Below are 25,912 nucleotides of genomic sequence, written 5' to 3'. Positions count from 1 at the left end.
GCACAGGGTGAACAACAGTTGAAGTGCAGTATGATTTGGTGAATGAGTCACTATGCGTTTTAGAGATATTTGGTACACATACACATAGTTAAAAAAAGAACTTCAATAAAGTTAGATATTTCATGGAACAATCTTTCGGCCATGTATTTTAATTCAGAGAAGCTTTTCTAAATGATTGGATATCGATAAAATAAACCTTAGATGAGGAAAACTACGACCACGTGGCCTAATGGACAAGGCGTCTGACTTCGAATCAGAAGATTGAGGGTTCGAGTCCCTTCGTGGTTTAAAGTCCCTCAATTTACAAAAATATCTACAGTGTAGTGACTTAAGTAAAAACGGAAATGCTATATGTGGTGTACGCACAATGACAAAACAACCAACAATTGACTAACACCAAAGCAAGTCTTAGTGTATGAAATTGTTTTTCTATTCCATATCTCTTGGATTCAAGACACATTGTGCTTTAAACCAGCATATTATTGTTCATTACTTGGAGAGGATACAGGCAATAATAGTCAGTGAACAAACAGGTGCAGTTAGAATTCAGTCCATGCTGGTTATTTCACCAAGTGAGCAATCTTCCTGAGTTCCCTTATTCAGACAAGCTTTTGTGAAATGGATTTGCATCTGTTACAAAAACATGGCCAGTATGGGGCTTGAACCCATGACCTTGGCGTTATTAGCACCACGCTCTGACCATCTGAGCTAACCGGCCATGTTTAGAGTGAGGATCAACTCCATTTATTTTCCAGTGTTCATTTGCACAGGGTGAACAACAGTTGAAGTGCAGTATGATTTGGTGAATGAGTCACTATGCGTTTTAGAGATATTTGGTACACATACACATAGTTAAAAAAAGAACTTCAATAAAGTTAGATATTTCATGGAACAATCTTTCGGCCATGTATTTTAATTCAGAGAAGCTTTTATAAATGATTGGATATCGATAAAATAAACCTTAGATGAGGAAAGCTGAGACCACGTGGCCTAATGGACAAGGCGTCTGACTTCGAATCAGAAGATTGAGGGTTCGAGTCCCTTCGTTGTTGAAAGTCCCTCAATTTACAAAAATATCTACAGTGTAGTGCCTTAAGTAAAAACGGAAATGCTATATGTGGTGTACGCACAATGACAAAACAACCAACAATTGACTAACACCAAAACAAGTCTTAGAGTATGAAGTGGTTTTTCTATTCCATATCTCTTGGATTCAAGACACTTTCTTCTTTAAAACTGCATATTATTGTTCACTACTTGGAGAGGATACAGGCAATAATAGTCAGTGAACAAACAGGTGCAGTTAGAATTCGGTCCATGCTGGTTATTTCACCAAGTGAGCAATCTTCCTGACATCCATAATTCAGATTAGCTTTTGTGAAATTGATTTGCATCTGTTACTAACAACTGGCCAGTATGGGGCTTGAACCCATGACCTTGGCGTTATTAGCACCACGCTCTGACCATCTGAGCTAACCGGCCATGTTTATAGTGAGGATCAACTCCATTTATTTTCCAGTGTTCATTTGCACAGGGTGAACAACAGTTGAAGTGCAGTATGATTTGGTGAATGAGTCACTATGCGTTTTAGAGATATTTGGTACACATACACATAGTTAAAAAAAGAATTTAATAAAGTTAGATATTTCATGGAACAATCTTTCGGCCATGTATTTTAATTCAGAGAAGCTTTTATAAATGATTGGATATCGATAAAATAAACCTTAGATGAGGAAAGCTGAGACCACGTGGCCTAATGGACAAGGCGTCTGACTTCGAATCAGAAGATTGAGGGTTCGAGTCCCTTCGTTGTTGAAAGTCCCTCAATTTACAAAAATATCTACAGTGTAGTGCCTTAAGTAAAAACGGAAATGCTATATGTGGTGTACGCACAATGACAAAACAACCAACAATTGACTAACACCAAAACAAGTCTTAGAGTATGAAGTGGTTTTTCTATTCCATATCTCTTGGATTCAAGACACTTTCTTCTTTAAAACTGCATATTATTGTTCACTACTTGGAGAGGATACAGGCAGTAATAGTCAGTGAACAAACAGGTGCAGTTACAATTCGGTCCATGCTGGTTATTTCGCCAAGTGAGCAATCTTCTTGACATCCATAATTCAGATTAGCTTTTGTGAAATTGATTTGCATCTGTTACTAACAACTGGCCAGTATGGGGCTTGAACCCATGACCTTGGCGTTATTAGCACCACGCTCTGACCATCTGAGCAAACCGGCCATGTTTATAGTGAGGATCAACTCCATTTATTTTCCAGTGTTCATTTGCACAGGGTGAACAACAGTTGAAGTGCAGTATGATTTGGTGAATGAGTCACTATGCGTTTTAGAGATATTTGGTACACATACACATAGTTAAAAAAAGAACTTCAATAAAGTTAGATATTTCATGGAACAATCTTTCGGCCATGTATTTTAATTCAGAGAAGCTTTTCTAAATGATTGGATATCGATAAAATAAACCTTAGATGAGGAAAACTACGACCACATGGCCTAATGGACAAGGCGTCTAACTTCGAATCAGAAGATTGAGGGTTCGAGTCCCTTCGTGGTTTAAAATCCCTCAATTTACAAAAATATCTACAGTGTAGTGCCTTAAGTAAAAACGGAAATGCTATATGTGTTGTATGCACAATGACAAAACAACCAACAATTGACTAACACCAAAACAAGGCTTAGAGTATGAAGTGGTTTTTCTATTCCATATCTCTTGGATTCAAGACACTCTCTTCTTTAAAACTGCATATTATTGTTCACTACTTGGAGAGGATACAGGCAATAATAGTCAGTGAACAAACAGGTGCAGTTACAATTCGGTCCATGCTGGTTATTTCGCCAAGTGAGCAATCTTCTTGACATCCATAATTCAGATTAGCTTTTGTGAAATTGATTTGCATCTGTTACTAACAACTGGCCAGTATGGGGCTTGAACCCATGACCTTGGCGTTATTAGCACCACGCTCTGACCATCTGAGCTAACCGGCCATGTTTATAGTGAGGATCAACTCCATTTATTTTCCAGTGTTCATTTGCACAGGGTGAACAACAGTTGAAGTGCAGTATGATTTGGTGAATGAGTCACTATGCGTTTTAGAGATATTTGGTACACATACACATAGTTAAAAAAAGAACTTCAATAAAGTTAGATATTTCATGGAACAATCTTTCGGCCATGTATTTTAATTCAGAGAAGCTTTTCTAAATGATTGGATATCGATAAAATAAACCTTAGATGAGGAAAACTACGACCACATGGCCTAATGGACAAGGCGTCTGACTTCGAATCAGAAGATTCAGGGTTCGAGTCCCTTCGTGGTTTAAAATCCCTCAATTTATAAAAATATCTACAGTGTAGTGCCTTAAGTAAAAACGGAAATGCTATATGTGGTGTATGCACAATGACAAAACAACCAACAATTGACTAACACCAAAGCAAGTCTTAGTGTATGAAATTGTTTTTCTATTCCATATCTCTTGGATTCAAGACACATTGTGCTTTAAACCAGCATATTATTGTTCATTACTTGGAGAGGATACAGGCAATAATAGTCAGTGAACAAACAGGTGCAGTTAGAATTCGGTCCATGCTGGTTATTTCACCAAGTGAGCAATCTTCCTGACATCCATAATTCAGATTAGCTTTTGTGAAATTGATTTGCATCTGTTACTAACAACTGGCCAGTATGGGGCTTGAACCCATGACCTTGGCGTTATTAGCACCATGCTCTGACCATCTGAGCTAACCGGCCATGTTTATAGTGAGGATCAACTCCATTTATATTCCAGTGTTCATTTGCACAGGGTGAACAACAGTTGAAGTGCAGTATGATTTGGTGAATGAGTCACTATGCGTTTTAGAGATATTTGGTACACATACACATAGTTAAAAAAAGAACTTCAATAAAGTTAGATATTTCATGGAACAATCTTTCGGCCATGTATTTTAATTCAGAGAAGCTTTTATAAATGATTGGATATCGATAAAATAAACCTTAGATGAGGAAAGCTGAGACCACGTGGCCTAATGGACAAGGCGTCTGACTTCGAATCAGAAGATTGAGGGTTCGAGTCCCTTCGTTGTTGAAAGTCCCTCAATTTACAAAAATATCTACAGTGTAGTGCCTTAAGTAAAAACGGAAATGCTATATGTGGTGTACGCACAATGACAAAACAACCAACAATTGACTAACACCAAAACAAGTCTTAGAGTATGAAGTGGTTTTTCTATTCCATATCTCTTGGATTCAAGACACTTTCTTCTTTAAAACTGCATATTATTGTTCACTACTTGGAGAGGATACAGGCAATAATAGTCAGTGAACAAACAGGTGCAGTTACAATTCGGTCCATGCTGGTTATTTCGCCAAGTGAGCAATCTTCTTGACATCCATAATTCAGATTAGCTTTTGTGAAATTGATTTGCATCTGTTACTAACAACTGGCCAGTATGGGGCTTGAACCCATGACCTTGGCGTTATTAGCACCACGCTCTGACCATCTGAGCTAACCGGCCATGTTTATAGTGAGGATCAACTCCATTTATTTTCCAGTGTTCATTTGCACAGGGTGAACAACAGTTGAAGTGCAGTATGATTTGGTGAATGAGTCACTATGCGTTTTAGAGATATTTGGTACACATACACATAGTTAAAAAAAGAACTTCAATAAAGTTAGATATTTCATGGAACAATCTTTCGGCCATGTATTTTAATTCAGAGAAGCTTTTCTAAATGATTGGATATCGATAAAATAAACCTTAGATGAGGAAAACTACGACCACATGGCCTAATGGACAAGGCGTCTGACTTCGAATCAGAAGATTGAGGGTTCGAGTCCCTTCGTGGTTTAAAATCCCTCAATTTACAAAAATATCTACAGTGTAGTGCCTTAAGTAAAAACGGAAATGCTATATGTGTTGTATGCACAATGACAAAACAACCAACAATTGACTAACACCAAAACAAGGCTTAGAGTATGAAGTGGTTTTTCTATTCCATATCTCTTGGATTCAAGACACTCTCTTCTTTAAAACAGCATATTATTGTTCACTACTTGGAGAGGATACAGGCAATAATAGTCAGTGAACAAACAGGTGCAGTTACAATTCGGTCCATGCTGGTTATTTCGCCAAGTGAGCAATCTTCTTGACATCCATAATTCAGATTAGCTTTTGTGAAATTGATTTGCATCTGTTACTAACAACTGGCCAGTATGGGGCTTGAACCCATGACCTTGGCGTTATTAGCACCACGCTCTGACCATCTGAGCTAACCGGCCATGTTTATAGTGAGGATCAACTCCATTTATTTTCCAGTGTTCATTTGCACAGGGTGAACAACAGTTGAAGTGCAGTATGATTTGGTGAATGAGTCACTATGCGTTTTAGAGATATTTGGTACACATACACATAGTTAAAAAAAGAACTTCAATAAAGTTAGATATTTCATGGAACAATCTTTCGGCCATGTATTTTAATTCAGAGAAGCTTTTCTAAATGATTGGATATCGATAAAATAAACCTTAGATGAGGAAAACTACGACCACATGGCCTAATGGACAAGGCGTCTGACTTCGAATCAGAAGATTGAGGGTTCGAGTCCCTTCGTGGTTTAAAATCCCTCAATTCATAAAAATATCTACAGTGTAGTGCCTTAAGTAAAAACGGAAATGCTATATGTGGTGTATGCACAATGACAAAACAACCAACAATTGACTAACACCAAAGCAAGTCTTAGTGTATGAAATTGTTTTTCTATTCCATATCTCTTGGATTCAAGACACATTGTGCTTTAAACCAGCATATTATTGTTCATTACTTGGAGAGGATACAGGCAATAATAGTCAGTGAACAAACAGGTGCAGTTAGAATTCGGTCCATGCTGGTTATTTCACCAAGTGAGCAATCTTCCTGACATCCATAATTCAGATTAGCTTTTGTGAAATTGATTTGCATCTGTTACTAACAACTGGCCAGTATGGGGCTTGAACCCATGACCTTGGCGTTATTAGCACCATGCTCTGACCATCTGAGCTAACCGGCCATGTTTATAGTGAGGATCAACTCCATTTATTTTCCAGTGTTCATTTGCACAGGGTGAACAACAGTTGAAGTGCAGTATGATTTGGTGAATGAGTCACTATGCGTTTTAGAGATATTTGGTACACATACACATAGTTAAAAAAAGAACTTCAATAAAGTTAGATATTTCATGGAACAATCTTTCGGCCATGTATTTTAATTCAGAGAAGCTTTTCTAAATGATTGGATATCAATAAAATAAACAGATGAGGAAAACTACGACCACGTGGCCTAATGGACAAGGCGTCTGACTTCGAATCAGAAGATTGAGGGTTCGAGTCCCTTCGTGGTTTAAAGTCCCTCAATTCATAAAAATATCTACAGTGTAGTGCCTTAAGTAAAAAAGGAAATGCTATATCTGGTGTATGCACAATGACAAAACAACCAACAATTGACTAACACCAAAGCAAGTCTTAGTGTATGAAATTGTTTTTCTATTCCATATCTCTTGGATTCAAGACACATTGTGCTTTAAACCAGCATATTATTGTTCACTACTTGGAGACGATACAGGCAATAATAGTCAGTGAACAAACCGGTGCAGTTAGAATTCAGTCCATGCTGGTTATTTCACCAAGTGAGCAATCTTCCTGAGTTCCCTTATTCAGAGAAGCTTTTGTGAAATGGATTTGCATCTGTTACAAAAACATGGCCAGTATGGGGCTTGAACCCATGACCTTGGCGTTATTAGCACCACGCTCTGACCATCTGAGCTAACCGGCCATGTTTATAGTGAGGATCAACTCCATTTATTTTCCAGTGTTCATTTGCACAGGGTGAACAACAGTTGAAGTGCAGTATGATTTGGTGAATGAGTCACTATGCGTTTTAGAGATATTTGGTACACATACACATAGTTAAAAAAAGAACTTCAATAAAGTTAGATATTTCATGAAACAATCTTTCGGCCATGTATTTTAATTCAGAGAAGCTTTTCTAAATGATTGGATATCGATAAAATAAACCTTAGATGAGGAAAACTACGACCACGTGGCCTAATGGACAAGGCGTCTGACTTCGAATCAGAAGATTGAGGGTTCGAGTCCCTTCGTGGTTTAAAGTCCCTCAATTTACAAAAATATCTACAGTGTAGTGACTTAGGTAAAAACGGAAATGCTATATGTGGTGTACGCACAATGACAAAACAACCAACAATTGACTAACACCAAAACAAGGCTTAGAGTATGAAGTGGTTTTTCTATTCCATATCTCTTGGATTCAAGACACTTTCTTCTTTAAAACAGCATATTATTGTTCACTACTTGGAGAGGATACAGGCAATAATAGTCAGTGAACAAACAGGTGCAGTTACAATTCGGTCCATGCTGGTGAACAACAGTTGAAGTGCAGTATGATTTGGTGAATGAGTCACTATGCGTTTTAGAGATATTTGGTACACATACACATAGTTAAAAAAAGAACTTCAATAAAGTTAGATATTTCATGGAACAATCTTTCGGCCATGTATTTTAATTCAGAGAAGCTTTTATAAATGATTGGATATCGATAAAATAAACCTTAGATGAGGAAAGCTGAGACCACGTGGCCTAATGGACAAGGCGTCTGACTTCGAATCAGAAGATTTAGGGTTCGAGTCCCTTCGTTGTTGAAAGTCCCTCAATTTACAAAAATATCTACAGTGTAGTGCCTTAAGTAAAAACGGAAATGCTATATGTGGTGTACGCACAATGACAAAACAACCAACAATTGACTAACACCAAAACAAGTCTTAGAGTATGAAGTGGTTTTTCTATTCCATATCTCTTGGATTCAAGACACTCTGTTCTTTAAAACAGCATATTATTGTTCACTACTTGGAGAGGATACAGGCAATAATAGTCAGTGAACAAACAGGTGCAGTTAGAATTCGGTCCATGCTGGTTATTTCACCAAGTGAGCAATCTTCCTGACATCCATAATTCAGATTAGCTTTTGTGAAATGGATTTGCATCTGTTACTAACAACTGGCCAGTATGGGGCTTGAACCCATGACCTTGGCGTTATTAGCACCATGCTCTGACCATCTGAGCTAACCGGCCATGTTTATAGTGAGGATCAACTCCATTTATTTTCCAGTGTTCATTTGCACAGGGTGAACAACAGTTGAAGTGCAGTATGATTTGGTGAATGAGTCACTATGCGTTTTAGAGATATTTGGTACACATACACATAGTTAAAAAAAGAACTTCAATAAAGTTAGATATTTCATGGAACAATCTTTCGGCCATGTATTTTAATTCAGAGAAGCTTTTCTAAATGATTGGATATCGATAAAATAAACAGATGAGGAAAACTACGACCACGTGGCCTAATGGACAAGGCGTCTGACTTCGAATCAGAAGATTGAGGGTTCGAGTCCCTTCGTGGTTTAAAGTCCCTCAATTTATAAAAATATCTACAGTGTAGTGCCTTAAGTAAAAAAGGAAATGCTATATGTGGTGTATGCACAATGACAAAACAACCAACAATTGACTAACACCAGAGCAAGTCTTACTGTATGAAATTGTTTTTCTATTCCATATCTCTTGGATTCAAGACACATTGTGCTTTAAACCAGCATATTATTGTTCACTACTTGGAGACGATACAGGCAATAATAGTCAGTGAACAAACCGGTGCAGTTGGAATTCAGTCCATGCTGGTTATTTCACCAAGTGAGCAATCTTCCTGAGTTCCCTTATTCAGAGAAGCTTTTGTGAAATGGATTTGCATCTGTTACAAAAACATGGCCAGTATGGGGCTTGAACCCATGACCTTGGCGTTATTAGCACCACGCTCTGACCATCTGAGCTAACCGGCCATGTTTATAGTGAGGATCAACTCCATTTATTTTCCAGTGTTCATTTGCACAGGGTGAACAACAGTTGAAGTGCAGTATGATTTGGTGAATGAGTCACTATGCGTTTTAGAGATATTTGGTACACATACACATAGTTAAAAAAAGAACTTCAATAAAGTTAGATATTTCATGGAACAATCTTTCGGCCATGTATTTTAATTCAGAGAAGCTTTTCTAAATGATTGGATATCGATAAAATAAACCTTAGATGAGGAAAACTACGACCACGTGGCCTAATGGACAAGGCGTCTGACTTCGAATCAGAAGATTGAGGGTTCGAGTCCCTTCGTGGTTTAAAGTCCCTCAATTTACAAAAATATCTACAGTGTAGTGACTTAAGTAAAAACGGAAATGCTATATGTGGTGTACGCACAATGACAAAACAACCAACAATTGACTAACACCAAAACAAGGCTTAGAGTATGAAGTGGTTTTTCTATTCCATATCTCTTGGATTCAAGACACTTTCTTCTTTAAAACAGCATATTATTGTTCACTACTTGGAGAGGATACAGGCAATAATAGTCAGTGAACAAACAGGTGCAGTTACAATTCGGTCCATGCTGGTTATTTCGCCAAGTGAGCAATCTTCTTGACATCCATAATTCAGATTAGCTTTTGTGAAATTGATTTGCATCTGTTACTAACAACTGGCCAGTATGGGGCTTGAACTCATGACCTTGGCGTTATTAGCACCACGCTCTGACCATCTGAGCTAACCGGCCATGTTTGTAGTGAGGATCAACTCCATTTATTTTCCAGTGTTCATTTGCACAGGGTGAACAACAGTTGAAGTGCAGTATGATTTGGTGAATGAGTCACTATGCGTTTTAGAGATATTTGGTACACATACACATAGTTAAAAAAAAAAATTCAATAAAGTTAGATATTTCATGGAACAATCTTTCGGCCATGTATTTTAATTCAGAGAAGCTTTTCTAAATGATTGGATATTGATAAAATAAACCTTAGATGAGGAAAACTACGACCACATGGCCTAATGGACAAGGCGTCTGACTTCGAATCAGAAGATTGAGGGTTCGAGTCCCTTCGTGGTTTAAAGTCCCTCAATTTACAAAAATATCTACAGTGTAGTGACTTAAGTAAAAACGGAAATGCTATATGTGGTGTACGCACAATGACAAAACAACCAACAATTGACTAACACCAAAACAAGGCTTAGAGTATGAAGTGGTTTTTCTATTCCATATCTCTTGGATTCAAGACACTCTCTTCTTTAAAACAGCATATTATTGTTCACTACTTGGAGAGGATACAGGCAATAATAGTCAGTGAACAAACAGGTGCAGTTACAATTCGGTCCATGCTGGTGAACAACAGTTGAAGTGCAGTATGATTTGGTGAATGAGTCACTATGCGTTTTAGAGATATTTGGTACACATACACATAGTTAAAAAAAGAACTTCAATAAAGTTAGATATTTCATGGAACAATCTTTCGGCCATGTATTTTAATTCAGAGAAGCTTTTATAAATGATTGGATATCGATAAAATAAACCTTAGATGAGGAAAGCTGAGACCACGTGGCCTAATGGACAAGGCGTCTGACTTCGAATCAGAAGATTGAGGGTTCGAGTCCCTTCGTTGTTGAAAGTCCCTCAATTTACAAAAATATCTACAGTGTAGTGCCTTAAGTAAAAACGGAAATGCTATATGTGGTGTACGCACAATGACAAAACAACCAACAATTGACTAACACCAAAACAAGTCTTAGAGTATGAAGTGGTTTTTCTATTCCATATCTCTTGGATTCAAGACACTCTGTTCTTTAAAACAGCATATTATTGTTCACTACTTGGAGAGGATACAGGCAATAATAGTCAGTGAACAAACAGGTGCAGTTAGAATTCGGTCCATGCTGGTTATTTCACCAAGTGAGCAATCTTCCTGACATCCATAATTCAGATTAGCTTTTGTGAAATGGATTTGCATCTGTTACTAACAACTGGCCAGTATGGGGCTTGAACCCATGACCTTGGCGTTATTAGCACCATGCTCTGACCATCTGAGCTAACCGGCCATGTTTATAGTGAGGATCAACTCCATTTATTTTCCAGTGTTCATTTGCACAGGGTGAACAACAGTTGAAGTGCAGTATGATTTGGTGAATGAGTCACTATGCGTTTTAGAGATATTTGGTACACATACACATAGTTAAAAAAAGAACTTCAATAAAGTTAGATATTTCATGGAACAATCTTTCGGCCATGTATTTTAATTCAGAGAAGCTTTTCTAAATGATTGGATATCGATAAAATAAACAGATGAGGAAAACTACGACCACGTGGCCTAATGGACAAGGCGTCTGACTTCGAATCAGAAGATTGAGGGTTCGAGTCCCTTCGTGGTTTAAAGTCCCTCAATTTACAAAAATATCTACAGTGTAGTGACTTAAGTAAAAACGGAAATGCTATATGTGGTGTACGCACAATGACAAAACAACCAACAATTGACTAACACCAAAACAAGGCTTAGAGTATGAAGTGGTTTTTCTATTCCATATCTCTTGGATTCAAGACACTTTCTTCTTTAAAACAGCATATTATTGTTCACTACTTGGAGAGGATACAGGCAATAATAGTCAGTGAACAAACAGGTGCAGTTACAATTCGGTCCATGCTGGTTATTTCGCCAAGTGAGCAATCTTCTTGACATCCATAATTCAGATTAGCTTTTGTGAAATTGATTTGCATCTGTTACTAACAACTGGCCAGTATGGGGCTTGAACCCATGACCTTGGCGTTATTAGCACCACGCTCTGACCATCTGAGCTAACCGGCCATGTTTGTAGTGAGGATCAACTCCATTTATTTTCCAGTGTTCATTTGCACAGGGTGAACAACAGTTGAAGTGCAGTATGATTTGGTGAATGAGTCACTATGCGTTTTAGAGATATTTGGTACACATACACATAGTTAAAAAAAAAAATTCAATAAAGTTAGATATTTCATGGAACAATCTTTCGGCCATGTATTTTAATTCAGAGAAGCTTTTCTAAATGATTGGATATTGATAAAATAAACCTTAGATGAGGAAAACTACGACCACATGGCCTAATGGACAAGGCGTCTGACTTCGAATCAGAAGATTGAGGGTTCGAGTCCCTTCGTGGTTTAAAATCCCTCAATTTACAAAAATATCTACAGTGTAGTGCCTTAAGTAAAAACGGAAATGCTATATGTGTTGTATGCACAATGACAAAACAATTGACTAACACCAAAACAAGGCTTAGAGTATGAAGTGGTTTTTCTATTCCATATCTCTTGGATTCAAGACACTCTCTTCTTTAAAACAGCATATTATTGTTCACTACTTGGAGAGGATACAGGCAATAATAGTCAGTGAACAAACAGGTGCAGTTACAATTCGGTCCATGCTGGTGAACAACAGTTGAAGTGCAGTATGATTTGGTGAATGAGTCACTATGCGTTTTAGAGATATTTGGTACACATACACATAGTTAAAAAAAGAACTTCAATAAAGTTAGATATTTCATGGAACAATCTTTCGGCCATGTATTTTAATTCAGAGAAGCTTTTATAAATGATTGGAAATCGATAAAATAAACCTTAGATGAGGAAAGCTGAGTCCACGTGGCCTAATGGACAAGGCGTCTGACTTCGAATCAGAAGATTGAGGGTTCGAGTCCCTTCGTTGTTGAAAGTCCCTCAATTTACAAAAATATCTACAGTGTAGTGCCTTAAGTAAAAACGGAAATGCTATATGTGGTGTACGCACAATGACAAAACAACCAACAATTGACTAACACCAAAACAAGTCTTAGAGTATGAAGTGGTTTTTCTATTCCATATCTCTTGGATTCAAGACACTTTCTTCTTTAAAACTGCATATTATTGTTCACTAATTGGAGAGGATACAGGCAATAATAGTCAGTGAACAAACAGGTGCAGTTACAATTCGGTCCATGCTGGTTATTTCGCCAAGTGAGCAATCTTCTTGACATCCATAATTCAGATTAGCTTTTGTGAAATTGATTTGCATCTGTTACTAACAACTGGCCAGTATGGGGCTTGAACCCATGACCTTGGCGTTATTAGCACCACGCTCTGACCATCTGAGCTAACCGGCCATGTTTATAGTGAGGATCAACTCCATTTATTTTCCAGTGTTCATTTACACAGGGTGAACAACAGTTGAAGTGCAGTATGATTTGGTGAATGAGTCACTTATAAATGATTGGATTTCGATAAAATAAACCTTAGATGAGGAAAGCTGAGACCACGTGGCCTAATGGACAAGGCGTCTGACTTCGAATCAGAAGATTGAGGGTTCGAGACCCTTCGTGGTTTAAAGTCCCTCAATTTACAAAAATATCTACAGTGTAGTGCCTTAAGTAAAAACGGAAATGCTATATGTGGTGTACGCACAATGAAAAAACAACCAACAATTGACTAACACCAAAACAATTCTTAGAGTATGAAGTGGTTTTTCTATTCCATATCTCTTGGATTCAAGACACTTTGTTCTTTAAAACAGCATATTATTGTTCACTACTTGGAGAGGATACAGGCAATAATAGTCAGTGAACAAACAGGTGTAGTTAGAATTCGGTCCATGCTGGTTATTTCAACAAGTGAGCAGTCTTCCTGACATCCATAATTCAGATTAGCTTTTGTGAAATGGATTTGCATCTGTTACTAACAACTGGCCAGTATGGGGCTTGAACCCATGACCTTGGCGTTATTAGCACCACGCTCTGACCATCTGAGCTAACCAATGGTTTATAGTGAGTATCAACTCCATTTATTTTCCAGTGTTCATTTGCACAGGGTGAACAACAGTTGAAGTGCAGTATGATTTGGTGAATGAGTCACTATGCGTTTTAGAGATATTTTGTACACATACACATAGTTAAAAAAAGAACTTCAATAAAGTTAGATATTTCATGGAACAATCTTTCGGCCATGTATTTTAATTCAGAGAAGCTTTTCTAAATGATTGGATATCGATAAAATAAACCTTAAATGAGGAAAGCTGAGACCACGTGGCCTAATGGACAAGGTGTCTGACTTCGAATCAGAAGATTGAGGGTTCGAGTCCCTTCTTGGTTTAAAGTCCCTCAATTTATAAAAATATCTACAGTGTAGTGCCTTAAGTGAAAACGGAAATGCTATATGTGGTGTATGCACAATGACAAAACAACCAACAATTGACTAACACCAAAGCAAGTCTTAGTGTATGAAATTGTTTTTCTATTCCATATCTCTTGTATTCAAGACACATTGTGCTTTAAACCAGCATATTATTGTTCACTACTTGGAGACGATACAGGCAATAATAGTCAGTGAACAAACAGGTGCAGTTAGAATTCAGTCCATGCTGGTTATTTCACCAAGTGAGCAATCTTCCTGAGTTCCCTTATTCAGAGAAGCTTTTGTGAAATGGATTTGCATCTGTTACAAAAACATGGCCAGCTTGAACCCATGACCTTGGCGTTATTAGCACCACGCTCTGACCATCTGAGCTAACCAGCCATGTTTATAGTGAGGATCAACTCCATTTATTTTCCAGTGTTCATTTGCACAGGGTGAACAACAGTTGAAGTGCAGTATGATTTTGTGAATGAGTCACTATGCGTTTTAGAGATATTTGGTACACATACACATAGTTAAAAAAAGAACTTCAATAAAGTTAGATATTTCATGGAACAATCTTTCGGCCATGTATTTTAATTCAGAGAAGCTTTTCTAAATGATTGGATATCGATAAAATAAACCTTAGATGAGGAAAACTACGACCACATGGCCTAATGGACAAGGCGTCTGACTTCGAATCAGAAGATTGAGGGTTCGAGTCCCTTCGTGGTTTAAAATCCCTCAATTTATAAAAATATCTACAGTGTAGTGCCTTAAGTAAAAACGGAAATGCTATATGTGGTGTATGCACAATGACAAAACAACCAACAATTGACTAACACCAAAGCAAGTCTTGGTGTATGAAATTGTTTTTCTATTCCATATCTCTTGGATTCAAGACACATTGTGCTTTAAACCAGCATATTATTGTTCATTACTTGGAGAGGATACAGGCAATAATAGTCAGTGAACAAACAGGTGCAGTTAGAATTCAGTCCATGCTGGTTATTTCACCAAGTGAGCAATCTTCCTGAGTTCCCTTATTCAGACAAGCTTTTGTGAAATGGATTTGCATCTGTTACAAAAACATGGCCAGTATGGGGCTTGAACCCATGACCTTGGCATTATTAGCACCACGCTCTGACCATCTGAGCTAACCGGCCATGTTTATAGTGAGGATCAACTCCATTTATTTTCCAGTGTTCATTTGCACAGGGTGAACAACAGTTGAAGTGCAGTATGATTTGGTGAATGAGTCACTATGCGTTTTAGAGATATTTGGTACACATACACATAGTTAAAAAAAGAACTTCAATAAAGTTAGATATTTCATGGAACAATCTTTCGGCCATTTATTTTAATTGAGAGAAGCTTTTATAAATGATTGGATATCGATAAAATAAACCTTAGATGAGGAAAGCTGAGACCACGTGGCCTAATGGACAAGGTGTCTGACTTCGAATCAGAAGATTGAGGGTTCGAGACCCTTCGTGGTTTAAAGTCCCTCAATTTACAAAAATATCTACAGTGTAGTGCCTTAAGTAAAAACGGAAATGCTATATGTGGTGTACGCACAATGACAAAACAACCAACAATTGACTAACACCAAAACAAGTCTTACAGTATGAAGTGGTTTTTCTATTCCATATCTCTTGGATTCAAGACACTTTGTTCTTTAAAACAGCATATTATTGTTCACTACTTGGAGAGGATACAGGCAATAATAGTCAGTGAACAAACAGGTGCAGTTAGAATTCGGTCCATGCTGGTTATTTCACCAAGTGAGCAATCTTCCTGACATCCATAATTCAGATTAGCTTTTGTGAAATGGATTTGCATCTGTTACTAACAACTGGCCAGTATGGGGCTTGAACCCATGACCTTGGCGTTATTAGCACCACGCTCTGACCATCTGAGCTAACCGGCCATGTTTATAGTGAGGATCAACTCCATTTATTTTCCAGTGTTCATTTGCACAGGGTGAACAACAGTTGAAGTGCAGTATGATTTGGTGAATGAGTCACTTATAAATGATTGGATATCGATAAAATAAACCTTAGATGAGGAAAGCTGAGACCACGTGGCCTAATGGACAAGGCGTCTGACTTCGAATCAGAAGATTGAGGGTTCGAGACCCTTCGTGGTTTAAAGTCCCTCAATTTACAAAAATATCTACAGTGTAGTGCCTTAAGTAAAAACGGAAATGCTATATGTGGTGTACGCACAATGACAAAACAACCAACAATTGACTAACACCAAAACAAGTCTTAGAGTATGAAGTGTTTTTTCTATTCCATATCTCTTGGATTCAAGACACTTTGTTCTTTAAAACAGCATATTATTGTTCACTACTTGGAGAGGATACAGGCAATAATAGTCAGTGAACAAACAGGTGTAGTTAGAATTCGGTCCATGCTGGTTATTTCACCAAGTGAGCAGTCTTCCTGACATCCATAATTCAGATTAGCTTTTGTGAAATGGATTTGCATCTGTTACTAACAACTGGCCAGTATGGGGCTTGAACCCATGACCTTGGCGTTATTAGCACCACGCTCTGACCATCTGAGCTAACCAATGGTTTATAGTGAGTATCAACTCCATTTATTTTCCAGTGTTCATTTGCACAGGGTGAACAACAGTTGAAGTGCAGTATGATTTGGTGAATGAGTCACTATGTGTTTTAGAGATATTTGGTACACATACACATAGTTAAAAAAAGAACTTCAATAAAGTTAGATATTTCATGGAACAATCTTTCGGCCATGTATTTTAATTCAGAGAAGCTTTTCTAAATGATTGGATATCGATAAAATAAACCTTAAATGAGGAAAGCTGAGACCACGTGGCCTAATGGACAAGGCGTCTGACTTCGAATCAGAAGATTGAGGGTTCGAGTCCCTTCTTGGTTTAAAGTCCCTCAATATATAAAAATATCTACAGTGTAGTGCCTTAAGTGAAAACGGAAATGCTATATGTGGTGTATGCACAATGACAAAACAACCAACAATTGACTAACACCAAAGCAAGTCTTAGTGTATGAAATTGTTTTTCTATTCCATATCTCTTGTATTCAAGACACATTGTGCTTTAAACCAGCATATTATTGTTCACTACTTGGAGACGATACAGGCAATAATAGTCAGTGAACAAACAGGTGCAGTTAGAACTCAGTCCATGCTGGTTATTTCACCAAGTGAGCAATCTTCCTGAGTTCCCTTATTCAGAGAAGCTTTTGTGAAATGGATTTGCGTCTGTTACTAACAACTGGCCAGTATGGGGCTTGAACCCATGACCTTGGCGTTATTAGCACCACGCTCTGACCATCTGAGCTAACCGGCCATGTTTAGAGTGAGGATCAACTCCATTTATTTTCCAGTGTTCATTTGCACAGGGTGAACAACAGTTGAAGTGCAGTATGATTTGGTGAATGAGTCACTATGCGTTTTAGAGATGTTTGGTACACATACACATAGTTTAAAAAAGAACTTCAATAAAGTTAGATATTTCATGGAACAATCTTTCGGCCATGTATTTTAATTCAGAGAAGCTTTTATAAATGATTGGATATCGATAAAATAAACCTTAGATGAGGAAAGCTGAGACCACGTGGCCTAATGGACAAGGCGTCTGACTTCGAATCAGAAGATTGAGGGTTCGAGTCCCTTCGTTGTTGAAAGTCCCTCAATTTACAAAAATATCTACAGTGTAGTGCCTTAAGTAAAAACGGAAATGCTATATGTGGTGTACGCACAATGACAAAACAACCAACAATTGACTAACACCAAAACAAGTCTTAGAGTATGAAGTGGTTTTTCTATTCCATATCTCTTGGATTCAAGACACTTTGTTCTTTAAAACAGCATATTATTGTTCACTACTTGGAGAGGATACAGGCAATAATAGTCAGTGAACAAACAGGTGCAGTTAGAATTCAGTCCATGCTGGTTATTTCACCAAGTGAGCAATCTTCCTGACATCAATAATTCAGATTAGCTTTTGTGAAATGGATTTGCATCTGTTACTAACAACTAGCCAGTATGGGGCTTGAACCCATGACCTTGGCGTTATTAGCACCACGCTCTGACCATCTGAGCTAACCAATGGTTTATAGTGAGGATCAACTCCATTTATTTTCCAGTGTTCATTTGCACAGGGTGAACAACAGTTGAAGTGCAGTATGATTTGTTGAATGAGTCACTATGCGTTTTAGAGATATTTGGTACACATACACATAGTTAAAAAAAGAACTTCAATAAAGTTAGATATTTCATGGAACAATCTTTCGGCCATGTATTTTAATTCAGAGAAGCTTTTCTAAATGAGTGGATATCGATAAAATAAACCTTAGATGAGGAAAACTAAGACCACGTGGCCTAATGGACAAGGCGTCTGACTTCGAATCAGAAGATTGAGGGTTCGAGTCCCTTCGTGGTTTAAAGTCCCTCAATTTATAAAAATATCTACAGTGTAGTGCCTTAAGTAAAAACGGAAATGCTATATGTGGTGTACGCACAATGACAAAACAACCAACAATTGACTAACACCAAAGCAAGTCTTAGTGTATGAAATTGTTTTTCTATTCCATATCTCTGGATTCAAGACACATTGTGCTTTAAACCAGCATATTATTGTTCATTACTTGGAGAGGATACAGGCAATAATAGTCAGTGAACAAACAGGTGCAGTTAGAATTCGGTCCATGCTGGTTATTTCACCAAGTGAGCAATCTTCCTGACATCCATAATTCAGATTAGCTTTTGTGAAATGGATTTGCATCTGTTACTAACAACTGGCCAGTATGGGGCTTGAACCCATGACCTTGGCGTTATTAGCACCACGCTCTGACCATCTGAGCTAACCGGCCATGTTTATAGTGAGGATCAACTCCATTTATTTTCCAGTGTTCATTTGCACAGGGTGAACAACAGTTGAAGTGCAGTATGATTTGGTGAATGAGTCACTATGCGTTTTAGAGATATTTGGTACACATACACATAGTTAAAAAAAGAACTTCAATAAAGTTAGATATTTCATGGAACAATCTTTCGGCCATGTATTTTAATTCAGAGAAGCTTTTCTGAATGATTGGATATCGATAAAATAAACCTTAGATGAGGAAAGCTGAGACCACGTGGCCTAATGGACAAGGCATCTGTCTTCGAATCAGAAGATTGAGGGTTCGAGACCCTTCGTGGTTTAAAGTCCCTCAATTTACAAAAATATCTACAGTGTAGTGCCTTAAGTAAAAACGGAAATGCTATATGTGGTGTACGCACAATGAAAAAACAACCAACAATTGACTAACACCAAAAAAAGTCTTAGACTATGAAGTGGTTTTTCTATTCCATATCTCTTGGATTCAAGACACTTTGTTCTTTAAAACAGCATATTATTGTTCACTACTTGGAGAGGATACAGGCAATAATAGTCAGTGAACAAACAGGTGCAGTTAGAATTCGGTCCATGCTGGTTATTTCACCAAGTGAGCAATCTTCCTGACATCCATAATTCAGATTAGCTTTTGTGAAATGGATTTGCATCTGTTACTAACAACTGGCCAGTATGGGGCTTGAACCCATGACCTTGGCGTTATTAGCACCACGCTCTGACCATCTGAGCTAACCAATGGTTTATAGTGAGGATCAACTCCATTTATTTTCCAGTGTTCATTTGCACAGGGTGAACAAGAGTTGAAGTGCAGTATGATTTGGTGAATGAGTCACTATGCGTTTTAGAGATATTTGGTACACATACACATAGTTAAAAAAAGAACTTCAATAAAGTTAGATATTTCATGGAACAATCTTTCGGCCATGTATTTTAATTCAGAGAAGCTTTTCTAAATGATTGGATATCGATAAAATAAACCTTAGATGAGGAAAGCTGAGACCACGTGGCCTAATGGACAAGGCGTCTGACTTCTAATCAGACAATTGAGGGTTCGAGTCCCTTCTTGGTTTAAAGTCCCTCAATTTATAAAAATATCTACAGTGTAGTGCCTTAAGTAAAAACGGAAATGCTATATGTGGTGTATGCACAATGACAAAACAACCAACAATTGACTAACACCAAAGCAAGTCTTAGTGTATGAAATTGTTTTTCTATTCCATATCTCTTGGATTCAAGACACGTTGTGCTTTAAACCAGCATATTATTGTTCACTACTTGGAGACGATACAGGCAATAATAGTCAGTGAACAAACAGGTGCAGTTAGAATTCAGTCCATGCTGGTTATTTCACCAAGTGAGCAATCTTCCTGACATCCATAATTCAGATTAGCTTTTGTGAAATGGATTTGCATCTGTTACTAACAACTGGCCAGTATGGGGCTTGAACCCATGACCTTGGCGTTATTAGCACCACGCTCTGACCATCTGAGCTAACCGGCCATGTTTATAGTGAGGATCAACTCCATTTATTTTCCAGTGTTCATTTGCACAGGGTGAACAACAGTTGAAGTGCAGTATGATTTGGTGAATGAGTCACTATGCGTTTTAGAGATATTTGGTACACATACACATAGTTAAAAAAAGAACTTCAATAAAGTTAGATATTTCATGGAACAATCTTTCGGCCATGTATTTTAATTCAGAGAAGCTTTTCTGAATGATTGGATATCGATAAAATAAACCTTAGATGAGGAAAGCTGAGACCACGTGGCCTAATGGACAAGGCGTCTGACTTCGAATCAGAAGATTGAGGGTTTGAGACCCTTCGTGGTTTAAAGTCCCTCAATTTACAAAAATATCTACAGTGTAGTGCCTTAAGTAAAAACGGAAATGCTATATGTGGTGTACGCACAATGACAAAACAACCAACAATTGACTAACACCAAAAAAAGTCTTAGAGTATGAAGTGGTTTTTCTATTCCATATCTCTTGGATTCAAGACACTTTGTTCTTTAAAACAGCATATTATTGTTCACTACTTGGAGAGGATACAGGCAATAATAGTCAGTGAACAAACAGGTGCAGTTAGAATTCGGTCCATGCTGGTTATTTCACCAAGTGAGCAATCTTCCTGACATCCATAATTCAGATTAGCTTTTGTGAAATGGATTTGCATCTGTTACTAACAACTGGCCAGTATGGGGCTTGAACCCATGACCTTGGCATTATTAGCACCACGCTCTGACCATCTGAGCTAACCGGCCATGTTTATAGTGAGGATCAATTCCATTTATTTTCCAGTGTTCATTTGCACAGGGTGAACAACAGTTGAAGTGCAGTATGATTTGGTGAATGAGTCACTATGCGTTTTAGAGATATTTGGTACACATACACATAGTTAAAAAAAGAACTTCAATAAAGTTAGATATTTCATGGAACAATCTTTCGGCCATGTATTTTAATTGAGAGAAGCTTTTATAAATGATTGGATATCGATAAAATAAACCTTAGACGAGGAAAGCTGAGACCACGTGGCCTAATGGACAAGGCGTCTGACTTTGAATCAGAAGATTGAGGGTTCGAGTCCCTTCTTGGTTTAAAGTCCCTCAATTTACAAAAATATCTACAGTGTAGTGCCTTAAGTAAAAACGGAAATGCTATATGTGGTGTACGCACAATGACAAAACAACCAACAATTGACTAACACCAAAACAAGTCTTAGTGTATGAAGTGGTTTTTCTATTCCATATATCTTGGATTCAAGACACTTTGTTCTTTAAAACAGCATATTATTGTTCACTACTTGGCAGGGGCGTCAGCTCACCCAATACCATACAGGGGCACAATAGGGCACCGAAAAAAAAATGTGAGCGCGCGAAGCGCGCGAGCTAAACAAATTTTGGGCAATTATTTATTTAAAAAAAGCATGGGCACAGATAATTAATGCAAGCACGCAAGCAAATATTTTATAGCACTTATTTATTATCATAAAGCGTATCTTCATCAAACATGAATAAATATCTGTCAGCAAACATGAACTTGAAAACTGAAAACTTGAAATGTGCAACTGTAAAAGGAAAAACAAAAAAACACCTCTACATACATACATGTCTGTGTTTATCATTTCTATTTCAGACCATCCTATGTGTGATGGTGATGATCCTATGAGGTGTGTATATCATGGCCAGAAAGATAGGGGAGCTGTTCATTTTTTTAACTGTAAACGGTAGCGCCTCTGCTTCATTTTTGCGAAGCTGTCGATCAATTGTGACTGGCTTAATTTGGAGAGTTCTCCTCGCTCAACCGACATGATGGCAAGATGATGAAGCCTATCTTGCCCCATTGTGCTCCTCCACCAAGTGTGAAGGCGTCTCAGTACGCTGAATGTCCTTTCACAACTGCAGCTGGACACAGGAATGGTCAGACATATTTTAATGACCTGTGTCAGTGTAGGGAACATGACATTATCGAGTAAACCGAAAAGACATTGCATGTCAGTAATTGGCAGGCTCTCCTGCTTTCTGTCCAGGTAATGTTTCGCTACCCACACCTCCTCTTGTTTAAGATCAACATTGTAGTGATCTGCGAGACCTCTGAGGTCCTCCTCTTTGAGAAAGGTGCTCGAGCCTGGGTTACAGGCCTGAACACCCTTCAGAACAACGCTGTTCAGAGATGAAAAGCGTTGCTCCAGCTTCGCAATCATCCTGTCTAGGCAAGGTAGGTAGACATTTGTTCTCAATTTTTCAGCATTGCCTAGGTCACTCGCTGCCCCACAACTAGACTCGACTATGTACTCCTCCAGGCGTCTTTGCTTTTGCCTTTGTCTTGGAACACATGACTCAGGGATTTGGTGCGTTTCGCACAAGGCCTTTGCACGGTCATATACCTCCGTCGCTTTGGGGTCAGTGCGCATTTCTTTTAGAGTGGCACACACAGCGCATTTAAACTCCTCTGCTTTTGCCAGGTCCACAGTTTCACTTTGCAGGTATTTGTGAAGACTTTCTGTCACAGACAAAAAAGTCTTGAAGACCATCAACAGATAAATTGTGGTGAACCTGGCAAGGTTGGCATGCAAACCCACAGCCGTGGGGTTGCTGATGTTGGACAGGCACGTGAGAACTGCGGGGAAATTCTCTATCATAGCGTTGATTGACCTCAGCTGGCACGACCATCGGGTCTTGGACAGCTGTACCAGCTCAGAAGGCTGTAAGCCAAGCTGTTTCTGGGTCTCCTTAAACTTGTCGTGGTTAACAAGGGAGACTGAAAAGAATGTATACACATTCTGCATGAGGTCAAATAAATTCCTGGCCTCTGGTATGGCTTGACATGTGCAACACAGCACTAAATTCAATTGATGTGCATAGCAATGCACATAAATGGCCATGGGATGGTTCTCTCTGAACTTAGCTTGGACCCCTCCAACAGTCCCACTCATGACTGAGGCGCCATCATAAGCCTGTGCAACCACCTTCACATGATCTAAGCCATTCAATCTTAGCTGATCTTCAATTGCAGTGGTAATGGACTCTGCGTCAAACCCTTTCAAATCTGTCATGGCTAGCAAATGCTCTTTCACACTCCCCCCAGCAACATAACGAACACACACAGCTAGCTGCTCAGTGGTGCCATCTCTCGCTTCATCTGCCATTACTGAAAACATTCCAGCCTCCTTTATTTCTTGACTGATAGCTTTTACTATCTCTTGGGCACAGCATTGAATGACCTCATTTTTGGATGAAGGTGATAAGTATGTACTGTGAGATGGTTGTGAATATGCCTGAAGAAAAGGATCAAACTCTTTCAAGAGGTTCATACACTCCAGAAAGTTTCCCTGGTTGTCGCTGGACATGCCCTCATCATGGCCACGGAATGGGATATTTTGTTTACCCAAAAACTTGGTAACAGCCACAACCCGGCCGAGGTACTCGCGTCTCTCTTTGATTTCACGCTCACTTGCAGAATCCAACTGCTCGACAACACTGCCATGAGCCGCACTGGCTTTATAACTACACCAAGACTCCATGCTTGCCTTATGGGCTGGTGATTTCTCATGCTCTCTATAGACATCCAGAGCTTTTTTCCAATTTTGAAAGCCAGTGTTTACAAAGGTGTCATTCTTCAAATGTTTCCAAAATATTCTACAGGGAAAACAAAAGGCTGCATCTTTAGACTTGGAATATTCCAGCCATGTAAAGCTTTCAAACCAGTTGGCGTTAAAGGATCGATTCTTGGCACCAAAGTTGTGCTGGGGATATTTTGACAACTTAACTTGGTTTGGGCCAGACTCCTTTCCCCCAAGATCACTTGTATGTCCCTCAACATTGTGGACACTGCTTTTTTCTCTTGCCCCCAGTCTAATGTTCTCTGCCACTGTGGCAACTGTTTTCTCAGTCTCATATCTGGGGTGTGATCTCTCTGGCCTGTCTGTCTCCTGTTGTCCTTCCTTCTCTCTCTGCATTTCCCCTGCCTCAACCAGCTCATTCTCTTCTGCCCTCTGATTCTCCTGTCTGGTGCAACATACAAAAAATCATATGATCAATGGTTACCTCAGATAACCATTAAAAGTTCAAATAAAATTAATCAAATCTAAGCTGAGTCTCACCTGTCAGTGTCATCTCTCAATGCCAACTCTACCTGCGTCCCTTCAATCTGCTCCTCTCCTCTGCACTCTGCTGCACTGAGTCTTGAAGCAACAAGAACATATTACAGTCTCCTGTCTGCATTTTCACTATCTAGATTTGTATATATGCATATGTAAAGTTACTTGTGTATAACCTGTTTGCAGTTATTCCTAATTAATATGAAAGTAATAGTCATATCACCTCTGCTCGTGCTCATCAACATCCCTCTCTCCTTCACCTTTTCCTTCAACTCCTCCGTCACCTCCTCCGGCACTCTGCTGCTCCTCTTTGTCTGGACAGATATGTAACTGTTAGGCTTGGGCTAGTGACCAGTGGTCAACTCAACTGGGTTGTTACCTAAAAGTGGTTTGCATTGCCTTGTTACCTAGCGTAGCTCTCTCATTTCTCCTTGCTGCTTTATCCCTGCTCCGAGCGAATAACTTTCTGATGTCCATCTACAAGAACAATGTTGTTTGAGTTGAATTGAGATCAAAATCATAACTAATACAGTAGGCTGTTATATCTAGTTCCGGTCACTGAGATAACAAATAATTCAATGCCAGCAAAAGATCATAAAATAACATAGCCTACTAGTACAACATACTTCTTCCATAACTCTCTACATACCTGACACACCAAAAAAACGAATAGTAAAAACAGGACATTCGTCTATATGCATGCTATGAATGATACCTATCAATTGTTTGTTTTTTCTACATTATGTTTCTACTGTCTTGAATGTAACCACCTGTATGTCATCATGCCCCCTTAATGTCTGTGCTTTTGTCTGTAGGCCAGAAAACACCAGAATGAGAATAATTTCAGAATCATTCATTTTCAACTTTGAGACCAACGTGTGCTTGAGCTGCTTAAGCCAGCCTGCTTATTTAAGCATGCTCTGGGCTATTTTTAAAAGCAACAGCGTACAAAACAGCTTCCACCTCCGAGTGTTGTATTCTGTTATAAATTGCGCTAGTATAACATCGGTGCCATTGGTTCCAGGCAACTTGAGAAGATGTCTTATACAGTATGTCGATAGCTAGCTAACTAAGCTGACAAGACAACTTGGATACCCCATCACGGGATCATCACCCCCTGAAAACATGAACGTAAAGAATCGAGAAACACCATAAGATGGCATGTAGTGTGAACCCGACATTTGTGATCTTTCTCCGATCAACAGGTCCAGCTTAAACAGTTATCGCTACAGTTTAATATATTAGCGAACTGTCTGGCTACTATAGCATAACGACAGACGTGACCACATTAGCTAATAACACCACTTCAGAGACGCCCCTTCACCTTATTTGATGAAAGGCATACACATTTGTTAGACATTCTA

General features: G+C 38.6%; 45 non-coding genes across 45 annotated transcripts; 24 read left to right on the top strand and 21 right to left on the bottom strand.

Annotated features, from left to right (window-relative positions):
- The first annotated feature begins 215 nt into the window (after positions 1–215).
- On the top strand, positions 216–288 carry trnar-ucg (transfer RNA arginine (anticodon UCG)). The gene has a single exon. It is a non-coding gene; the product is annotated as a tRNA-Arg (tRNA).
- Positions 289–644: 356 nt separating this feature from the next.
- Positions 645–718, bottom strand: trnai-aau (transfer RNA isoleucine (anticodon AAU)). Its single transcript has one exon. It is a non-coding gene; the product is annotated as a tRNA-Ile (tRNA).
- A 261-nt stretch (positions 719–979) lies between these two features.
- Positions 980–1,052, top strand: trnar-ucg (transfer RNA arginine (anticodon UCG)). Its single transcript has one exon. It is a non-coding gene; the product is annotated as a tRNA-Arg (tRNA).
- A 356-nt stretch (positions 1,053–1,408) lies between these two features.
- On the bottom strand, positions 1,409–1,482 carry trnai-aau (transfer RNA isoleucine (anticodon AAU)). The gene has a single exon. It is a non-coding gene; the product is annotated as a tRNA-Ile (tRNA).
- Positions 1,483–1,742: 260 nt separating this feature from the next.
- trnar-ucg (transfer RNA arginine (anticodon UCG)) lies at positions 1,743–1,815 on the top strand. Its single transcript has one exon. It is a non-coding gene; the product is annotated as a tRNA-Arg (tRNA).
- A 356-nt stretch (positions 1,816–2,171) lies between these two features.
- Positions 2,172–2,245, bottom strand: trnai-aau (transfer RNA isoleucine (anticodon AAU)). Its single transcript has one exon. It is a non-coding gene; the product is annotated as a tRNA-Ile (tRNA).
- A 690-nt stretch (positions 2,246–2,935) lies between these two features.
- Positions 2,936–3,009, bottom strand: trnai-aau (transfer RNA isoleucine (anticodon AAU)). The gene has a single exon. It is a non-coding gene; the product is annotated as a tRNA-Ile (tRNA).
- Positions 3,010–3,699: 690 nt separating this feature from the next.
- On the bottom strand, positions 3,700–3,773 carry trnai-aau (transfer RNA isoleucine (anticodon AAU)). The gene has a single exon. It is a non-coding gene; the product is annotated as a tRNA-Ile (tRNA).
- Positions 3,774–4,034: 261 nt separating this feature from the next.
- On the top strand, positions 4,035–4,107 carry trnar-ucg (transfer RNA arginine (anticodon UCG)). The gene has a single exon. It is a non-coding gene; the product is annotated as a tRNA-Arg (tRNA).
- Positions 4,108–4,463: 356 nt separating this feature from the next.
- Positions 4,464–4,537, bottom strand: trnai-aau (transfer RNA isoleucine (anticodon AAU)). Its single transcript has one exon. It is a non-coding gene; the product is annotated as a tRNA-Ile (tRNA).
- Positions 4,538–4,798: 261 nt separating this feature from the next.
- On the top strand, positions 4,799–4,871 carry trnar-ucg (transfer RNA arginine (anticodon UCG)). The gene has a single exon. It is a non-coding gene; the product is annotated as a tRNA-Arg (tRNA).
- Positions 4,872–5,227: 356 nt separating this feature from the next.
- trnai-aau (transfer RNA isoleucine (anticodon AAU)) lies at positions 5,228–5,301 on the bottom strand. The gene has a single exon. It is a non-coding gene; the product is annotated as a tRNA-Ile (tRNA).
- Positions 5,302–5,562: 261 nt separating this feature from the next.
- On the top strand, positions 5,563–5,635 carry trnar-ucg (transfer RNA arginine (anticodon UCG)). The gene has a single exon. It is a non-coding gene; the product is annotated as a tRNA-Arg (tRNA).
- Positions 5,636–5,991: 356 nt separating this feature from the next.
- On the bottom strand, positions 5,992–6,065 carry trnai-aau (transfer RNA isoleucine (anticodon AAU)). Its single transcript has one exon. It is a non-coding gene; the product is annotated as a tRNA-Ile (tRNA).
- Positions 6,066–6,323: 258 nt separating this feature from the next.
- Positions 6,324–6,396, top strand: trnar-ucg (transfer RNA arginine (anticodon UCG)). Its single transcript has one exon. It is a non-coding gene; the product is annotated as a tRNA-Arg (tRNA).
- A 356-nt stretch (positions 6,397–6,752) lies between these two features.
- Positions 6,753–6,826, bottom strand: trnai-aau (transfer RNA isoleucine (anticodon AAU)). The gene has a single exon. It is a non-coding gene; the product is annotated as a tRNA-Ile (tRNA).
- Positions 6,827–7,087: 261 nt separating this feature from the next.
- trnar-ucg (transfer RNA arginine (anticodon UCG)) lies at positions 7,088–7,160 on the top strand. The gene has a single exon. It is a non-coding gene; the product is annotated as a tRNA-Arg (tRNA).
- A 908-nt stretch (positions 7,161–8,068) lies between these two features.
- On the bottom strand, positions 8,069–8,142 carry trnai-aau (transfer RNA isoleucine (anticodon AAU)). The gene has a single exon. It is a non-coding gene; the product is annotated as a tRNA-Ile (tRNA).
- A 258-nt stretch (positions 8,143–8,400) lies between these two features.
- Positions 8,401–8,473, top strand: trnar-ucg (transfer RNA arginine (anticodon UCG)). The gene has a single exon. It is a non-coding gene; the product is annotated as a tRNA-Arg (tRNA).
- A 356-nt stretch (positions 8,474–8,829) lies between these two features.
- Positions 8,830–8,903, bottom strand: trnai-aau (transfer RNA isoleucine (anticodon AAU)). Its single transcript has one exon. It is a non-coding gene; the product is annotated as a tRNA-Ile (tRNA).
- Positions 8,904–9,164: 261 nt separating this feature from the next.
- On the top strand, positions 9,165–9,237 carry trnar-ucg (transfer RNA arginine (anticodon UCG)). The gene has a single exon. It is a non-coding gene; the product is annotated as a tRNA-Arg (tRNA).
- Positions 9,238–9,593: 356 nt separating this feature from the next.
- On the bottom strand, positions 9,594–9,667 carry trnai-aau (transfer RNA isoleucine (anticodon AAU)). The gene has a single exon. It is a non-coding gene; the product is annotated as a tRNA-Ile (tRNA).
- A 261-nt stretch (positions 9,668–9,928) lies between these two features.
- trnar-ucg (transfer RNA arginine (anticodon UCG)) lies at positions 9,929–10,001 on the top strand. The gene has a single exon. It is a non-coding gene; the product is annotated as a tRNA-Arg (tRNA).
- Positions 10,002–10,480: 479 nt separating this feature from the next.
- On the top strand, positions 10,481–10,553 carry trnar-ucg (transfer RNA arginine (anticodon UCG)). The gene has a single exon. It is a non-coding gene; the product is annotated as a tRNA-Arg (tRNA).
- A 356-nt stretch (positions 10,554–10,909) lies between these two features.
- Positions 10,910–10,983, bottom strand: trnai-aau (transfer RNA isoleucine (anticodon AAU)). The gene has a single exon. It is a non-coding gene; the product is annotated as a tRNA-Ile (tRNA).
- Positions 10,984–11,241: 258 nt separating this feature from the next.
- On the top strand, positions 11,242–11,314 carry trnar-ucg (transfer RNA arginine (anticodon UCG)). Its single transcript has one exon. It is a non-coding gene; the product is annotated as a tRNA-Arg (tRNA).
- Positions 11,315–11,670: 356 nt separating this feature from the next.
- Positions 11,671–11,744, bottom strand: trnai-aau (transfer RNA isoleucine (anticodon AAU)). Its single transcript has one exon. It is a non-coding gene; the product is annotated as a tRNA-Ile (tRNA).
- Positions 11,745–12,005: 261 nt separating this feature from the next.
- trnar-ucg (transfer RNA arginine (anticodon UCG)) lies at positions 12,006–12,078 on the top strand. Its single transcript has one exon. It is a non-coding gene; the product is annotated as a tRNA-Arg (tRNA).
- Positions 12,079–12,979: 901 nt separating this feature from the next.
- Positions 12,980–13,053, bottom strand: trnai-aau (transfer RNA isoleucine (anticodon AAU)). The gene has a single exon. It is a non-coding gene; the product is annotated as a tRNA-Ile (tRNA).
- A 147-nt stretch (positions 13,054–13,200) lies between these two features.
- Positions 13,201–13,273, top strand: trnar-ucg (transfer RNA arginine (anticodon UCG)). The gene has a single exon. It is a non-coding gene; the product is annotated as a tRNA-Arg (tRNA).
- Positions 13,274–14,719: 1,446 nt separating this feature from the next.
- trnar-ucg (transfer RNA arginine (anticodon UCG)) lies at positions 14,720–14,792 on the top strand. Its single transcript has one exon. It is a non-coding gene; the product is annotated as a tRNA-Arg (tRNA).
- Positions 14,793–15,148: 356 nt separating this feature from the next.
- Positions 15,149–15,222, bottom strand: trnai-aau (transfer RNA isoleucine (anticodon AAU)). The gene has a single exon. It is a non-coding gene; the product is annotated as a tRNA-Ile (tRNA).
- A 261-nt stretch (positions 15,223–15,483) lies between these two features.
- Positions 15,484–15,556, top strand: trnar-ucg (transfer RNA arginine (anticodon UCG)). The gene has a single exon. It is a non-coding gene; the product is annotated as a tRNA-Arg (tRNA).
- A 356-nt stretch (positions 15,557–15,912) lies between these two features.
- Positions 15,913–15,986, bottom strand: trnai-aau (transfer RNA isoleucine (anticodon AAU)). The gene has a single exon. It is a non-coding gene; the product is annotated as a tRNA-Ile (tRNA).
- A 147-nt stretch (positions 15,987–16,133) lies between these two features.
- trnar-ucg (transfer RNA arginine (anticodon UCG)) lies at positions 16,134–16,206 on the top strand. The gene has a single exon. It is a non-coding gene; the product is annotated as a tRNA-Arg (tRNA).
- Positions 16,207–16,895: 689 nt separating this feature from the next.
- trnar-ucg (transfer RNA arginine (anticodon UCG)) lies at positions 16,896–16,968 on the top strand. Its single transcript has one exon. It is a non-coding gene; the product is annotated as a tRNA-Arg (tRNA).
- A 356-nt stretch (positions 16,969–17,324) lies between these two features.
- On the bottom strand, positions 17,325–17,398 carry trnai-aau (transfer RNA isoleucine (anticodon AAU)). The gene has a single exon. It is a non-coding gene; the product is annotated as a tRNA-Ile (tRNA).
- A 261-nt stretch (positions 17,399–17,659) lies between these two features.
- On the top strand, positions 17,660–17,732 carry trnar-ucg (transfer RNA arginine (anticodon UCG)). Its single transcript has one exon. It is a non-coding gene; the product is annotated as a tRNA-Arg (tRNA).
- A 689-nt stretch (positions 17,733–18,421) lies between these two features.
- trnar-ucg (transfer RNA arginine (anticodon UCG)) lies at positions 18,422–18,494 on the top strand. Its single transcript has one exon. It is a non-coding gene; the product is annotated as a tRNA-Arg (tRNA).
- A 355-nt stretch (positions 18,495–18,849) lies between these two features.
- trnai-aau (transfer RNA isoleucine (anticodon AAU)) lies at positions 18,850–18,923 on the bottom strand. The gene has a single exon. It is a non-coding gene; the product is annotated as a tRNA-Ile (tRNA).
- A 261-nt stretch (positions 18,924–19,184) lies between these two features.
- trnar-ucg (transfer RNA arginine (anticodon UCG)) lies at positions 19,185–19,257 on the top strand. The gene has a single exon. It is a non-coding gene; the product is annotated as a tRNA-Arg (tRNA).
- A 1,118-nt stretch (positions 19,258–20,375) lies between these two features.
- On the bottom strand, positions 20,376–20,449 carry trnai-aau (transfer RNA isoleucine (anticodon AAU)). The gene has a single exon. It is a non-coding gene; the product is annotated as a tRNA-Ile (tRNA).
- A 261-nt stretch (positions 20,450–20,710) lies between these two features.
- On the top strand, positions 20,711–20,783 carry trnar-ucg (transfer RNA arginine (anticodon UCG)). The gene has a single exon. It is a non-coding gene; the product is annotated as a tRNA-Arg (tRNA).
- A 356-nt stretch (positions 20,784–21,139) lies between these two features.
- Positions 21,140–21,213, bottom strand: trnai-aau (transfer RNA isoleucine (anticodon AAU)). The gene has a single exon. It is a non-coding gene; the product is annotated as a tRNA-Ile (tRNA).
- Positions 21,214–21,474: 261 nt separating this feature from the next.
- On the top strand, positions 21,475–21,547 carry trnaq-uug (transfer RNA glutamine (anticodon UUG)). The gene has a single exon. It is a non-coding gene; the product is annotated as a tRNA-Gln (tRNA).
- The last annotated feature ends 4,365 nt before the right edge of the window (positions 21,548–25,912 follow it).

The sequence above is a fragment of the Platichthys flesus genome, chromosome 3 (genome assembly GCF_949316205.1).
Source record: "Platichthys flesus chromosome 3, fPlaFle2.1, whole genome shotgun sequence".
NCBI classification, from domain to species: Eukaryota; Metazoa; Chordata; class Actinopteri; order Pleuronectiformes; family Pleuronectidae; genus Platichthys; species Platichthys flesus.
Note: the sequence above shows the minus strand (reverse complement) of the source record. Positions and strands in the feature narration are given on the sequence as shown.